The sequence below is a fragment of the Psammomys obesus genome, unplaced genomic scaffold (assembly GCF_907164565.1).
Source record: "Psammomys obesus unplaced genomic scaffold, mPsaObe1.curated_primary_1811, whole genome shotgun sequence".
Taxonomy (NCBI): Eukaryota; Metazoa; Chordata; class Mammalia; order Rodentia; family Muridae; genus Psammomys; species Psammomys obesus.
Window position 1 is genome coordinate 13731852 of NW_026586173.1, and position 16664 is coordinate 13748515.

Consider the following 16664-nt stretch of genomic DNA (forward strand, 5'->3'; position numbering starts at 1 on the left):
GCTAATTGCACAGGACCTATACTACTTAGGGCCTGCCAACATTTTAGCATGGATGAAGGAGGGGCTTACAAGGCCCCACCCTAGCTGGTAGTTAATGGCTGCTGAGGGAGAGGGAGTCATTTTCTTCAGTGCTGCAGCCATTGGTAAGCTGTCCATGCTCTAGTATGAAACCATTACACAGACACACTTATACAAGCAACCCTAATTAAAGGCAATGGGCAACAAAACAAACAAAAAAACCTGCCAGGCGGTAGAGGTACACTACTTGGGAGGTGCACCTGGTCTACAAAGTAAGTTCCAGAACAGCCAAGGCCACACAGAGAAACCTATCTTGAAAAGCCAACAAAACAAACAAACAAACAAACAAACAACCTTAAGGCAAGAATGGACTTCAAAAGGATTCAGTAGGAATGTGACAGGGTGATGGAGTGAGAATAGTCAAAATATATTAAATACATGTACATAACTGTTGAAAAACTACAAAAATAAATTTCCAGGAGGAGCCAGCAGGGTGGCTCAGGGGGTGAGAGTACAAAACCAATTCCTCCTGCAAACAGTCCTCTGAACCTGCTCAGGTATGACATGTGGCCCCCAACCCTGCAATAAAAAAAATTAAGGCAATTAAGAGACAAAGTTAAGAGCACTGCCTGCTTAACCTCCTCTTCCAGAGGTCCGGAGTTCAATTCCTGGCAACCACATGGTGGCTCACAACCATGTATACTGGGATCTGATGCCCTCTTCTGGTATGCAGGTAGAACACTCATACATAAAATAAATAAATCTTTAAAAAATTGTTTAAGGAAGGAAAAGAAAAGACAGAAATAGGTGCACCAAGTAGGTAACTTCCATGGACATAACTTTGGAAAACATACCCAAATGAGCAACACAGCCTTCACAGAAAGAAAAAAATCACTACATACTCAACTCTCTAAACAACATGCAAACCACAACCTATGCAACTTCTGTGCAACTGTCCACCAATCAACAGCTCTGCCCCTCCCCAGCACCAACTCTGCTTCCTTCCAGCCATAATAGTTGTAAGACAGACTGCAGGCACCACCCTTAAAAGACAAACTGTAAGACTGGCCAAAGAGACAGTCCCAAAGGGCTTCAGAACTGCCTAGCAATTAACACTGCCAAGTTAAAAAACTAAACTATCACCACAGAGTGGGAGTTGAGAGTGCTGCTTCTGCAGAGGTGGCTACCAGGAAAGAGAAGCAAGGCTTCATAGGAGAACAGTAGGGGAAGGGAGTACAGAAGTGTGGGATGATTAAGAGAGAAGAGAGCAAGCCTAAGCTGTAACTGCTCCTAAGCAGCCACAGGTGAGAGGGGCCGCAGCCCAGAGACTTTGGAGTTGGCCTGCCTGACTTTCATCTTTCTATAGTTTCCTTCTTGTCCTTGCAGCACAGAAGCACCCCTGAACACCACTTCAAAGAGCTAAGCAGGTCAGACTATGTAAGCCACAAAGCCCAATTCCCTCTAGACCCCAAAATGGTAGTGGCTCCTACTCCTTATAGTGGTACTGTCACCAACTGATTCACATTCTTCCCATGTAAAGGAAGAAATTGGAACTCAACTGGAAGTCAACTATACTTGGCTGTGTTGCTAAAGGATGCCTAGGCACAGCTACAATTTCAGCACTTGGGAGATAGACAGGAAAATCAGGACCCTGTTCTAAACAAACCTAGGTTAAGGGAAAACCTATCTCAAAAGTCAATACTTGAGAGCTGGAGAGGCAGCTTTGTGGTTAAGATGGCTTTTCTTGCAAAGAACTGGAGTTCAACTCTTAGCACCCATATTGAATGGCTTACACCACCCTCCTGTAAACCCAGCTTCAAGGGATCTGGGAGTACAGACACCTGTACTCCTACCTACCCACACACTGACACACACATACACACTTAAGTAAAAAAAAAAAAAAAAAAGAACATTTAAAAAAAAATGTAATGCTTAGAAGATGATACAATCAATGAATCAATGACCCAAGTTAGACAGGTACAATGGAGCACACCTTTAATCTCAGCACTTGGGAGGCAGAGACAAGTGGATCTCTGTGTACTTAACACCAACCTGGTCTACACAGCAGACAGGAACATGTACAGAGATGCTGTCTCAAAAAAAAAAAAAAAAAAAAAAAAAAGACCCAAGTTCAGTTCCTAGCACCTGTATCAGGCAGCTCACACCCTCTTTTAACTCCAGCTCCAGGGGATCCAAAGTCCTTCCTACAGGCTCCACAGGTACCTGCATAAAGTGCACATATAACACACACACACACACACACACACAAAATTTCTTTTCTTTTTTTTTTTTTTTTAAAAAAAGGACCTTTAGGCTGTAGAGATGACTCTGAGGTTAAGAGCACTGACTGTTCTTCCAAAGGTCCTGAGTTCAATTCTCAGCAACCACATGGTGGCTCACAACCATTTATAAGGAGGTCTGGAGCCTTCTTCTGGCATGCAGGCAGGATATTGTATAAACGATATAAAAATCTTTTTTTAAAAAGGACCTTTAATCCAGTACCCAGGAAGCAAAGGCAGGTGGATCTCTGAATTTCAGGCCAGTTTGCCTATATAGGCCAGGCAGAGCTACACAGTAAGATACTGTCTCCAAAAAAAAAAAAAAAAAAAAAAAAAAAAAAGAGCAAACAAAAAAGAATTATGGTGCCTCGAGCTTTGGGAAGGGGGAAGAATAACTTGATCTACGTGTTAACACCTAGTTCAGACAAATATATGGCTGAAATTACCACATGCTTGATGTTTCCCCGGAAATACTCCAGGAAGAAAATACAAAAGGATAGGAGGCTGCCAGGCACCGTGCAGGGTTGAAGCTAGGAGATGAATGTCCTGGGAATCATTTCTTTAAGAAGTTCCAAGATAGATCTTCTGTTATTGTTTATAGTACTGGACATAAATAAAAACCTGGGCCGTGGGCATACTGGGCAAGTGCCTTACCACTAGCCATGCCATGTCCTGGCCCTTTTTTACTTTTTGAGAAAGCCATGCCCCTATATGTGGACCTTGAACTCTCCTGCCCTAGCCACCCAAAGTGCTGGGGCTACAGGTGTGTAACAGGGCACACCACTAGTTACTTTTAATTACTTATTTATTTCATGTGTCTTTAGTGGAGCTGACAGGAGGTGGGCACATATGCATGCCACAGTGTGCCTATGGTGTTAAGGTTTACAGCAAAAGGTGGTTCTTCCTTCTATCATGTGGGCCCTGAGGATAAACTCAGGTCATCAGGTATGACAAGAGGTATTTTACATACTGGGCCATCACACCAGCCCAACTAGTTTATGTTTACTGCATAATAAACATTGGGGCTTTGTTTTGTTTTTGTTTTCTGAGACAGGGTTTCTCTGTATAGTCTCGGCTGTCCTAAACTTACTTTGTAGACCAGGCTGGCCTCGAAATCACAGAGATCTACCTGCTTCTACCTCCCTGAGGGCTGGGATTACAGGCATGCACCACTGCGCCAGGCACGGTATTTTTGATAAAGCACAGCCAGTGGATTCTGCCAGGCACAGGAAATACCAAGGGCTTAAGAGTCAGACATCAGCTGCAGCTAGATTTCACCCCAAGTCCCATGCACACCTTTAACAATCAAGCCAAATCTTTGTCAAATCTCATGAATCATGATCATGAAGCTTCTATGTGAAGTGCATTTAAGCAGGCTGGAGAGGTAGCTTGGCCATAAGTGCTGCCCTTCCAGAGAACCCCAGTTCAATTCCTAGCACTTTCATGGTAGCTCACAACCTTCTGTAGTTCCAGTTCCGGGTAAATCTACCCTCTTCTGGCCTCCTCAGGCAGCAGCAGACCCAATGCATGCGCGCGCGCGCGCACACGCGCGCGCACACACACACACACACACACGCAGGCAGACACTAACACACACACACACATACATACATACATACATACATAAGCAAGCAAGCAGGACCTCTCCAAGAGCTACAAGTGTTCTTAACCACTGAGCCAGGCCTCCAGCCCCCAACCTGGCTTTAAAACAAACAAACAAACAAACAAACAAACAAACAAACAAACTTGTTCTGGGGACTAAAGTCAGTTTCTCCTTGCTGGAACTTTACCAACAGAAGCATTTTTCCAGGCCCCAAAGCCATATTTATTTATTTGTTTGTTTATTTATTTTCTTTTTATTTTATTAATTATACTTTATTCACTTTTTATCCCCCCCATAAACCTCTCCCTCCTGCCCTCCCAATCCTACCTTCCCTCCCTCTTCTCCACCCATGCCCCTCCCCAAGTCCACTGATAGGGGAGGTCCTCCTCTCCTTCCTTCTGATCCTAGTCTATCAGATCTCAACAGGAGTGGCTGCATTGTCTTCCTCTGTGGCCTCTCAGGAAAGGTGATCAAATAGCAGGCCAATCAGTTCATGTCAGAGGCAGTCCCTGTTCCCTTGGACACTGAACTGCCATGGACTACATTCTTGCAGGGGTTCTAGGTTATCTCCATGCATGGTACTTGGTTGGAGTATGAGTCTCAGAAAAGACCCCTGTGCTCAGATTTTGGTTCTTCTGCTCTCCTTGTGGAGTTCCTGTCCTCTCCAGATCTTACTATTTCCCACTTCTTTCATAAGATTCCATGCACTCTGCCCAACAGTTGGCCATAAGTCTCAGCATCTGCTTTGATGGTTTGCAGGGCAGAGCCTTTCAGAGATCCTCTGTGGCAGGCTCCTAACTTGTTCCCTGTTTTCTTCTTCTGATGTCCATCCTCTTGCCTTTCAGGATGGGGATTGAGCATTACAGCCAGAGTACAAGTATTTATCATGCATCTTTTCTATGTCAGGACTAGGTCAGAAGATAGGTCAATGACAGATGATGTAGACTAGTCCCCTGTTCCTAGGGCCCTAATCACCTAGTGCACTATAAAAGAGAGAAATCTTCCTCCCCTATATATGCAATTTGGCGCCAGAACAAAGGCCTCAACCCACACTGGTCTCTGGAACAGGCCCTTTACCCAGGACTATAGGGGTTATGGCTCATGCCTGTAACTCCAGCTCTTGAAAAACTGAGACTCCAAGTGCAAGTCTAGCCAGAGACATGGAACCTTGTGTAAAAGACTCAATTGGTACAGGCTTTCCACACGAAGCCCTGAGTTCCATCCCAACATGAACATGACATGCTGACACACACCTTGAATTCCAGAACTTAGGAGGAGGCAAAAAGTCATCCTCTCCTACATAAGGTTAAGGCCAACCTGGGTTATAAGAGACTTTGTCCAACAACAACAACAAAAACCAAACTTGAATGCTAGGACAAGTTCAGAACAGGGTTAAGGATGGTTGCAAAGGCCACTTGGCATACAAACACCAGGGGATTTTCTGGGGCTAGAGTGCATGCAAAGTTCAAAATCACCACATGGCATATACAAGGACTGCGTGTCACTTCAAAAGAACAGAAGTAGGCAGGAGAGATAGTTCAGCAGCTAAGAGCGCTTGCTGCTCTTGCAGAGGACCTCAGTGTCTGTATTCCAGTTAGACCATACAGATCCACATTAGGTGACTCATAACTACCATGAATCCAGCTCCAGAAGAGCCAACACCCTCTTCTGGCCTCTCAGTTACCAGCATACATGTAGCATATACTCTCACCGACATAGACCACACATAAATACACTTTGGACACAGGCCCAGAGTGTTGACCCAAGTCAGTAATGCAATCGCAATGCTCTGAAGGCTGAAACTAGAGTTCATTTGGGGGCCAGCTTCGGAATCCTGGAAAAAGAGAATGGGAGGGGAGGGAGAAAGAGGGAAAGAGGGAGAAAAAACAGCCAAGGGGAGAGGGAGATAGCTTACTGGGTAAAGGATCTTGTCATACAACCCAAGCCTGACAACCTGAGTTCAATCCACCAAACTACAAGGAATCCCCTTGGGTTGCCCTCTGATCATTACATGTGTCATGCTATACTTACACCCTTCCCAAACATCATGGAGTGACATGCACAATAACATGGATATTTTAATTTAAAAAAAAAATCAAATTAAGTCTCCTATCTAAGCCTCGCAAGGAAAAAAAAAAAAAAAAAGTCTCTGTTCACAGGCTGGAGCCACGGAGACTTCTGAGGTGCACCAATGGCCCCAAGTGTTGCTGCTGCAGAGATTGTGGCCCTGGTTCTGGCCAAGGCTTAAAGCCCTTGGATAACAACTATTGATGCTAAGCTTTAATGATATGGTATTTATTCTAGCCACATTTTTCATCTTAGGAGACATTATAAAACATCACTGGGATAAAGAAGAACCTGTGTCGTTAGTAAGAAAAACAATCTAAGTCTGCAGAGCTGGCTCAGCAGTGAGTTAAGAGCACTTGCTGCTCTTGCAGAAGACCCAGGTTCACTTCCAAGTACCAACATGATGGCTCACAGCCACCTGTACCTCTAGATCCAAGGGATCCAACATCCTCGTCTGGCGTCTGCAAGCTGCACACACATGGTGCACATACATGCAGATCAAATACCCATACAAAAACTTTTTAATGATAACCTGTCTCAAAAAAAAAAAAAAACAAAACAAAACATCCCAAGCCAGGCACAGGCATGGTGGCACATGCCTATAATCCCAACATTCAGGAAGCAGAGAGAGGCAGTTCTGTTTGAGAGTTAGAGGCCAGCCTGGTCTACAAAGTGAGTCCAGGACAGCAAAGGCTACACAGAGAAACCCTGTGTAAAAACAAAACAAAACAAAACAAAAAAAAAGAGAAAGAGAGAAAGAAAAGAAAACACCATCCCAAATTAGAACCCCTGCTCCTTGGTCTTAAATACATCATAAAAACTGAAAAATTATTCCCAGCAACCACATGGTGGCTTATAACCATCTATAATGAAATCTGGTGCCCTCTTCTGGCCTGCAGTTATACATGCAGGCAGAGTACTATATAAATAATAAATGGATCTAAAAAAAGAAAAAAAGAAGGAGGAGGAGAAGGAGAAGATGATGAAGATGAAAACTGGAGGTACTGGGAGAGATGACTCACTGGGGCAGATGTGTATCCATGCAGGTATGAGGGCCTAAGTTTAAAATCCATCATGCAAGATGCTGGGCATGGCTGCACCCACCTTTAAATCCCAGTGCTGCCCACGGTTAAGACAGGAGAGTCTCAGGGCTTGCTGGCTGCCAGCCTACCTCCACGTTCAGAGAAGTCCTTTTCAAAGGAAATAAGGTGCAGAGTTGACAGAACACTTGATATCCTCATCTGCCCTCTGCACCCACATGTCAGGCATGCACACACACATACACTACACTCAAACATAGACAAACACACAACAAGTTATCTTTTTAGATGAAGAACTGGAAGACAGCCTGGGAAGATGGCCCAGTGGGTCAGGTGCTTGCTGTGAATGCATGAGGCCTGAGTGTGGATCCTCATCACCCACATCAGTCAAGCACCAAGGAGGGAAGACAGGCACATTCCTCATGTTGGCTAGTAGTTCTCAGTCTAGCAGAAAGAGCAAATGCTAGGTTCTGTGAGCGACAATGTGGCAAAAATGATGGTAGAAAAACTGAAGGTGGTAACTTTACACTAGCCCCCAGCCTTCACATGCATCTATCAGTGAGCAAACACACAAACACACACACAGCCTAAGGAAATAAAAATGGGAGAACTCTGAGGCCTGACGGATGGACAGAACCTACAGACGGCGTACAGTGTAAGACTCCAGCACATCCAGAGGGATGTAAGTGAGCAACCTCAGCTGTGCTTCCTCAGACAGAAAGTCCTCTGTTGCAAACCCGAACCTGTTTTGTCTGTTTGAACATTTTTACATACAAGTTACAAAACTACACGTAAAAGGGATTCAGCACCACCAAATACAAAACTAGAAGCCCCAAAAGATAACGAAAAGAGGAAAACTCCTCACTACACTCTATTCTGAATGTTTTTTAGGTACAAGAAGACAGTTAGCCCAGAAGATTGAGAGACTTTTTTTGAGTGGAAGGGGGCAGTTCGAGATAGGGTTTTTCTGTGTAGCCTTAGCGGTCCTGGACTTGCTTTGTGGACCAGAGAGCCCTGCCTACCTCTGCCTCCCTGAGTGCTGGGATTACTTTAAACAAAAACACTATGGAGGCTGTGGCTGGTGCTCAGCTGGAGAGTACCAGAATAGCAGCAATGCAGAAGGCCCTGAGTTCCCACCCCAGCACTGCATAAACTGGGTGTGGTGACACCAGCCTGTAATCCCAGCACTTGAAAGGTACAGGTTCAATAAGGCAGGCTTCAAGGCCAGCCTTGGCTACATAGTTGAAACATTATGGGAAGGAGAGAGGAAGAAAGAAGAGAGGGGGAAAGAAACATGAACCTCCTCTAACCACCAGGAATCAAGATATTCATTGGGTACAACATCAAGGACGGCAGCAGCCCAGCATTCTGTCTTCTCACCAGCATCCAGCAACTTCTGATTACCACAACCAGCACTGAGGAGAAAAAATATGCCTTGACAACACTGGCTGCCCAATTTTATCCTCTGATGCCACTGATAAGCCCAACAAATTGACTCAGGAAGCTCTATCAGGCTGCCAATGACCACACACGGCCTCCACTGCACTCTCCTGGGCACTCTCCCCTTCAGACTTAACTATGACGGAGATGGCTCCTGATTGAGGTGGACAAAACAAACACAAGGACTAATTCTTTCTAACAATGTCAGAGCTAGGCTTGCTGCAGATCCACCAAGCAAGGCCTCACTATCTCTGTGAGCCCATATCTGCATCTCCCTCCCTCATCTCCTCCTATGCCCCTCTCCAAGTCCATGGATAGGGGAGGTTCTCCTACCCTTCCATCTGACCCTAGCTTATCTGGTCTCATTAGAACTGGCTGCATTGTCTTCTTCTGTGGCTGGCAAGGTTGCTCCCTCATCTGGGAGGAGGTGATCAGAGAGCTAGCAACTGAGTTCATGTCACAGACAGTCCCTGTTCCCCTTTAGGGAACCCACTTGGATACTGAGCTGCCATGGGCTACATTCTTGCAGGGGTTCTAGGTTATATCTATGAATGGTCCTTCGTTGGAGTATCAATCTCAGAAAAGACCCCCGTGCCCAGATATTTTGGTTCTGTTGCTATTCTTGTGGAGCTCCTGTCCTCTCCAGGTTTTACTATCTCCCCCTTCTTTCCTAAGATTCCCTGCACTCTACCCAAAGTCTGTTTATGAGTCTCAGTGTCTGCTTTGATACAATGCTAGGTAGTCTTTCAGAGGTCCTCTGTGGAAGACTCCTGTTGCCTTTCTGAGTGAGGATTGATCATCTTACCCAGGGTCCTCCTTCCGGCTCATCTTCTTTAGGTGTACAGATTTAAATGAAAGATTCTTAGGTAGAAACAAAATTGGCAAGAGGTCCACAGGCCCTGCCACATCATTCAATACAAAATACACACCTGTATCTAGAACTGGTATTCAACCGCAGGCACCAGAACACCAACCAGCCTCCCTGAGAAGCCAAGAGAGAAAGACATGGAGATTAAGAACTTTCAAGAGAGCCAGGCTTGGAGGCACACACCTTTGATTCTAGCACTCAGGAAGACAGTGGTGGACGGATCTCTGAGTTTGAGGCCAGCTTGGTTTATAAAGGGAGTCCAGGACAGCCAAAGGTGCACAGAGAAATCCTGTCTCGAAAAACCAAACAAACTTCCAATTGGTAGAAACGAAGAATAGGTTCTGTCCCTTTATTCTTGAAGTAGGGCTGCAAGTCTATACTACAAAGCCTTAAGCCTATGGGGCGCTGACATCTTTCCACCTCTAATTAATACAAAGTAATGTTTGCAACACTGTGCTGCCAAAGAACAAACCAGAAAATCATCAAGCCTTCCCAGACACTATGGGAAGTGGTCCTGAAGGAAGCGGCATGCTCATCTTACAGGAAATGTGGCTTTAAGCTGAAAGCACTGCGCAGCACTCAGCAGTTCCTTCCTTCACCTTTGGTTCCACCACAGATTCCCCCAAACAATCTGAGAGCAGCCCAGGCAGCTGCCACCAGTCTAAGCTGACAAGCCATGCCACTTGAAGAGATCTAAAGCTCTCATGCAAATCACAGTTCTCAAGGCTGGCTCAACTCCCAGCATCCACATAGCAGGTCACAACTGTCTACAACTCCAGTTCCAGGGGATCTGATGTCTTCTTCTGGCTTCTGAAAACACTATGTGCACTGGGTGCATATACATACATGCAGGCAAACACTCAATACAACACATTAGAAAAGATAAGTGTTTACAGTAAAGTTAAAGACAAAAATCTCAATTCCAATTCTCTCAAGGGGCCCTTGTTCCACCTGCACCAGTTTCAACAGCCATCAAGAATTAACAATAATGACCTTCAAACCTTATTAATTTGAAGAACTGCCCCTTTTAAGGTCTTCCCTCTATTTTTGTTATTAAGACATCCTTTATGAGCTGGGTGTGAAGCAGTCTTGTCAGCTTAAGGCAAGCCTGAGGTGAAAGACCTTGTCTCAAAAAGATAGCTGTTGCCCTTAGAGTGAGTTCAGTTCCCAGCACCCACATTGATCAGCTCACAACTCACAAGCCCTAGTAACTCTAGCTTCAAGTTATGGTGGCAAAAGCCCTCCCTCCCCTGTTTCGCTATGTACCCTTGGCTGTCCTGGACCCGTTTTGTAGCCCATGCTGGCCTCAAATTCAAGAGATCCTCCTGCCTCTGCCTCCCTGGGATCACAGGCATGAGCCATAGCACCCCGCTGGCAAAAGCCTTTTTATTCCTGGCATTTAGGAAGCAAAGGAAAGCGAATTTGAGACTAGCCAGATCTACATAAGGAGTTCTAGGCTAACTAGTTACACAACGAGACCAGAAAAAAAGAAGGTGGAGTGGGAACATAGCTCAGTGGTAGAAAGCTTTGCCTACCATATATTAAGACGTTGCACTCAACCTTAGTATCACCAAAATCGACAGGAAAAAAAAAAAAATCAGACTGGAAAGATGGCTCAGTGGCTAAGAGCATTTACTGCTCTTGCAGAGGACCAGGGTTCAATTTCTGGCACCCATAAGCAGCTCACAACAATCTATTCCAAGGGAAGACACCCCCTTCTGTCCTCCTTGGGCTTTACATATACAACTCACAAATACATATATGCAGGCAAAATACTCACACACGAAGCAACATTTTTTAAAAGAAAGATAAACACAAAGAGGAAAGGAAACAGCTCTAGGTCAGAGCGGTAGATGTAAGGGTCAGGACAACACAGGGCAGTGGCTGTGGTGCAACAGTGCACAAGCCTTTTATGAGCAAAGTAGGTTGGTTTGTTCCCCAGAAAGCAAAAGAAACCAGTGTGCCTACTACGCTACTCCCAGAACTATAATACTAAAAATATGATGTAGCAAAACTATCGACTGTTCCTGAACAGAGAAAGGCCACAGTATTGCAGAAGTATTTAACAAAACTCCAAGGGAGTATAAGGAAACTTCCTCCTAGTGTGTGCTGGCAAGGTGAGGGGAGAGCAAACTGTACTCAAGGCAGAGGCAACCTGCAGCAAGGCCAGGAATTCTCAAGCTTTATTAGACAGGGTCTCACTGTATAGCCCTGGCTGCCTGTAACTCACAGAGATCTTCTTGCCTTTGTCTCCCAAGTTCTATGATTAAAGGTGTGTGCCACTATGCCCAGATAAGATCTTTAAAAAAACAAAAAAATTTTAGTGTTCAATTTACTAAGTTTACTTCTTTGAAATGTGCTTTCTTCTAGTTAAGGAAACAGAACCAACTCTCAAACCATGTTAGTTGCTAACATAGGTGCAATTTCCTACTAAAAAAGGTCACCTTTTCATTTTTCTACAGGTGCTGGTAGTAGTCTTCAGCAAACTGGTAAGAATTCTAGAAGTGAAACACACCCCAATTCTTTGGGTTAGCCTTGTTAATAAAATGGAGTCCTGAGCTGAGGAGAGGCTCAGTGACAAAGTGCTGACTGTGCAAGCATGAGAACCATCTTTGAGTTTCAGATTGCACACAACAGCCCTGTAACCCCAGCACTTGGGAGGCAAGGGATCCCTGAGCAAAATGGCTGGCTACATTAGCAGATCTGTTCTGGGTTCAACTGAGAAGCTCTGTCTCAGTGAAACAGAGAGAGGAAGACACCTGATTTCAACTTTGGTCCTCCATATTCCCTTGTACACACACATGCATGAACACCTACACACCACATGCAAACTATACACAAGGGGAAAAGAGGGGAAGAGAATGGGATCTTGCCGTCTTGCCTTGGCTGGGCCCAACAATGGACACAAGAGATCCTCCAGCCCTTAGCCTCCCAAGTAGTTGAGGACAGATGCCTGTCTAGTGTGGTAGAATCTTCATTCTAAAATGACTGCATCTTCACATGTAGTTCCAACAAGCCACGAAGCATAATAGCCTGACCATGGTGTAGTCAAAGAACAGTGTCCAGGGCCTAAGAATCCCACTTGTAACCACGAGCAACTACCCACCCAAATCCAATCACCATGTTAAGAATGTCAGGGGGTGAGGGCATAGCAGAGTGGTAAAGTAAGTTAAGAGGCCCTGGTTCAAACCCAACCACTGCAGAAAAGGAATTGCAGGGCTGGGGTGATGGCTCAGTGGGTAAGAGCACTTTTCATTACAAGCACCAGGGCTAGACTCCCTAGCAATGGCGAGGCATGGGGGCAGAGCTCAAGTACTTGATGGCCAGTCTGTCTGGCGGAAATGGACAGCTGTAGGTTTAGTGAGACCCTGTCTCAAGAAAATAAGGCAAAAAAGTGATACACCAGGGAATGTGATGTCCTCCTCTGGCCTCTGTGGACACATACACAGATGAAGACACACAGTGTACACAGGAGCATACACCTTACAAAAGAAAAGGGAAGCCACTTAGAATGTGTAACTCCATTCTTCTCTCGCCTGGCAGCACTGCAGCCTCATGTTTCATCCAGATTAAGACAGCATGGTGGTTTGTACCTGCATTCACTACAGCATCTGAGGCTGAGGCAGGAGGCTGACAAGTGAAGGACAACCAAATCCTCACAACGATGTAGTCTCAAAAAACAAGGCTCCGGCTGGAGAGATAGCTCAGAGGTTAAGAGCACTGGTTGCTGTTCCAGAGGTCCTGAGTTCAATTCCTAGCATCCACTTGGTGGCTCACAACCATCTATAGTGAGATCTGGTGTCCTCTTCTGGGTGTACATGCAGACAGCACACTGTATACATAATAAATAAATTTAAAAAAAAAGAAAAAAGAAGGCTCAAGGGCTAGAGAAATGGCTCAGAGGTTAAGGCTGTTCTTCAAAGGTTCCAAGTTCAATTCCCAGCAACTACATAGTGGCTCATACCATCTATAATGAGATCTGAGCCCTCTTCAGGGCAGAATATTGTATAAATAATAAAGATTCTTAAAATAACAAAACAAAACAAAAAACAAGGCTCAAATAGACTTTGTGTTCTACTGTTAATACACAGCATGGGGGGGAGGGGTGTTAACCAGGGGTACCAGAAGGAAGAACACACAAGGGCCAGACCCCAACAACACTATGAAAGGTTGTCTGTAATGGTAATGTTTTTTCCCATTTTCTTATTCACAGAGATCTGCAAACTAGGCTGTTTTTTTTCTACATATATATATATATGTAGAAAATTCTGCCTTCCAGAACCTGGTGGTGCATGCCTTTAATCCAGCAGAGGCAGACGGATCTCTGATTCAAGGACAGCCTGGTCTACAAGAGAAACCCTGTCTCAAAAAAACTAAATTAAACAAAACAAAAACTCAGTATTTTTGCATTTTATTTCTTTTTATGTGCATGCACATGCTCCACAATCCACTCATGGAGGTCAGAGGATTCACGCACGAGTCAGTTTTCTCCTCCCCTATTGCTCAGGCTTGTATACACGTGCTTTTAGCCCTCTAAGCTAACTCACAGGTGCACTTTTTGGTTTTTTTTCCTTTAAGATTTAGGAGTGTGGTACGCCCGCCCTTGGTCCCAGCGCTCAGGAGGCAGAGGCAGGTGGATCTCTGTGAATTAGAGAGCATACACAGCAGCCTCACCTACAGAGCGGGTTCCAGGACAATCAGGGCTGCAGAGGAAAACCCTGTCTCAAAAACTATAAAAAAAAAATTATTATTTATGTGGCTGTGTATGCCACATGTATGCAGGTACCAGTAGAGGCCAGGAGACCAGGAGAGGGTGTTGGATCTCTGGAGCTTGACTTTCAGGTAACTGAGTCTCCAGACCTGAGTGCTGGGAACCAAAATAAGAGACCTCTAAAGCCAGGTGCCGTGGTGCACACCTGTAATCCTAGCACTCAGGGAGGCAGAGGCATAGATCTCGGAGTTTGAGGCCCGCCTAGTCTACAAAGTGAGTCCACGACAGCCAAAAAAAAAAAAAAAGCCCTGGAGGTGTACAAAGTGTTCTTAACTACTAAGCCCCCATTTTATTTTCCTTGCTTGTCTCATATATTTATTTATTTATTATCTATTTATCTATTTATTTATTTATTTATTTATTTATTTATTTATTTTTGAGGGGGAAGGGGAAATGGATGAAAGTCTCACTATGTACCCCTAGCTGGCCTAGAACTCACTATGAACCAGGCCAATCTCAAACTCACAAGATCCACTTGCCTCTGCTTCCTCCATGTTCAGATTAAACAGATCACTGCACCTACTCACTTTTTTTGAGACTGTGTCACTTGGTAGCTCAGACCAACCTCAAACAACATCTCCTGTCTCAGCCTCCAACCCTGTGGGCTTTATGGACTTCTGTCACCAGCATTTGGAAGGTAGGAGTGAAGGGTCAGGTCAAGGCCAGCCTGAGCTATATGAGATATTTGCCTTGTATGTGTAAGGCCCTGGGTTTGATTTTTAATGGTATAAGAAAATTAAGTGAATAAATAACAGACTCAAGCAAACACAACAAAAATAACTCCAGCTCCCCTAATCTTCACTCAGCAGATACACATCTTAGTTGTGCAGCTATGGTCAGGAATCCTGTAGTACCTCTGAGAATACTGATTGGAGACCCCTTTCCTACAACACTGCACAAATCCCTGTGCACAGAAATTAGGCAGCTTATTTCTACAATGCTGGCACCTACAGTCTTGTACCATTTTAAATGGGTCTAATTCTACTCCCCTCCAACTCCCAGGCTCACACCATCCTTTGCTGCAGCCTCCTGAGACTACAGCCTTGTCATCTGGCTTAGGCTTTTTAAATAAATTACGAATGAAAACAAGAATTAACCTTCAAAACCTCCCAAACAGTACACCCAGAAGCAAATCTAACTAGCAGCATTTCATTCTTTAAAAGCACACACAAGCGCCAGGCAGTGGTGACACAGGTCTTTAATCCCAGCACCTGGGAAGCAGAAGCAGACAGATCTCTGTGAGTTTGAGGCCAGCCTGGCTCTACAAAACAAGTCCAGGACAGCTAGAGCTGTTACAGAAAAACCCTGTCTCAAGGAAAAAAACAAAAACAAAAACCAGTAAACAAACAAGCATACAAACCACACACAAGGTACGCATGGCAACCAGCTATAAATCCCAGAATTTGGGAGGTAGAAGAAGAGTATCAAGAGCTCAGGGCCAGTCCCCATCACACAGCAAGTTGCAAGCCATTCTTGAGCTACATGAGACCATCTAAAAACAAGCAAACAAAAAAATTAAACACACACACACACACAAAACAAACATACAGACACTGAGATGAAACCAAGTGTTAGCAGTCATAGGGCAAGCAACAGCAGAGCAAGCAACTTGGAAGACATTGATGATCCACCCACATCTGCTGAGGCAACCAGACCTCACAAAGATGAAATGACAGCTGTGCAGCGTGCCTGAGCACCCAGTCATGCACTCCAAAATTGCCAGTGGAGCCACTTCATACTAACCACCCAGGGTCATACACAATAGCACACACCCTAATGACAGGAAACAAAATTAAATGATCCTTGGTGCCTAGAGATGGTCCAGAAGACAATGGCCCTTCAAAATCAAACATAATGGCCAACGACTGCATTCATACTTGGGAGAATGAGGCAGGAGAACTACTGTGAGTTGGAGGCCAACTTAAATTAAAAAATAAGTCACTGCCTCAAAAAAAAAAAAAAGATGTTCTATGGGTGGGATAGGACACGCCTTCCATCCCAATAGCACTCAACAGAGGCAAGCGGCTCTCTGAGCTTACGAGTTTGAGGCGAGTCTGGTCTACACAGTGAGTTCTGGGCTAGCCACAACTGCATAGTGAGACTCTGTCTCAAGAGAGGGAGGAAAGGAGGTGGTAGTTTAAAACATGTGCTGCCCTTGCAGAGAGGACCTAAGGTCAGATTCCAGTACCCACATAACTCCAGTTCCTGGGGATCCAACATCATCTTTTGGCCTCTGACAGCACCTGCACTCACGTGCGCGCGCGCACACGCACACATACACGCACACATACACACACACACAAAATCAAAAGCTAAATAAATCTTTTAGGAAAGCCTGAGTGTGATAGCCCACACCTTTCATTCCAGGTCAGCTTGATCTACATAACAAGTCCCAGGACAGCCACAGCTATGTCAAAGAAAGAAAAAGACAGAAAAGGTGGCACAAACCCAAAGGAACATCACTTTAGAGGTTGAGGAACAGAAATCACTGGTCAACCAGGACTAAGAAATAAGACCCTAACTAAAATAATAATAATAATAATAATAATAATAATAATAATAATAATAATAATAATAA

General features: G+C 44.7%; 1 protein-coding gene across 8 annotated transcripts in view; it reads right to left on the bottom strand.

The window, feature by feature from the left end:
- Positions 1–16664, bottom strand: part of Ilf3 (interleukin enhancer binding factor 3) — a 40891-nt gene that overhangs the window by 20085 nt on the left and 4142 nt on the right. The window contains exon 2 of one of the 8 annotated variants that reach the window (XM_055601311.1): positions 9377–9429. The exons of the other annotated variants lie outside the window; for them this stretch is intronic. The gene's annotated coding sequence lies outside the window, so the exon portion shown is untranslated. The remainder of the gene's footprint in view (positions 1–9376; positions 9430–16664) is intronic. 8 annotated transcript variants of the gene reach the window in all.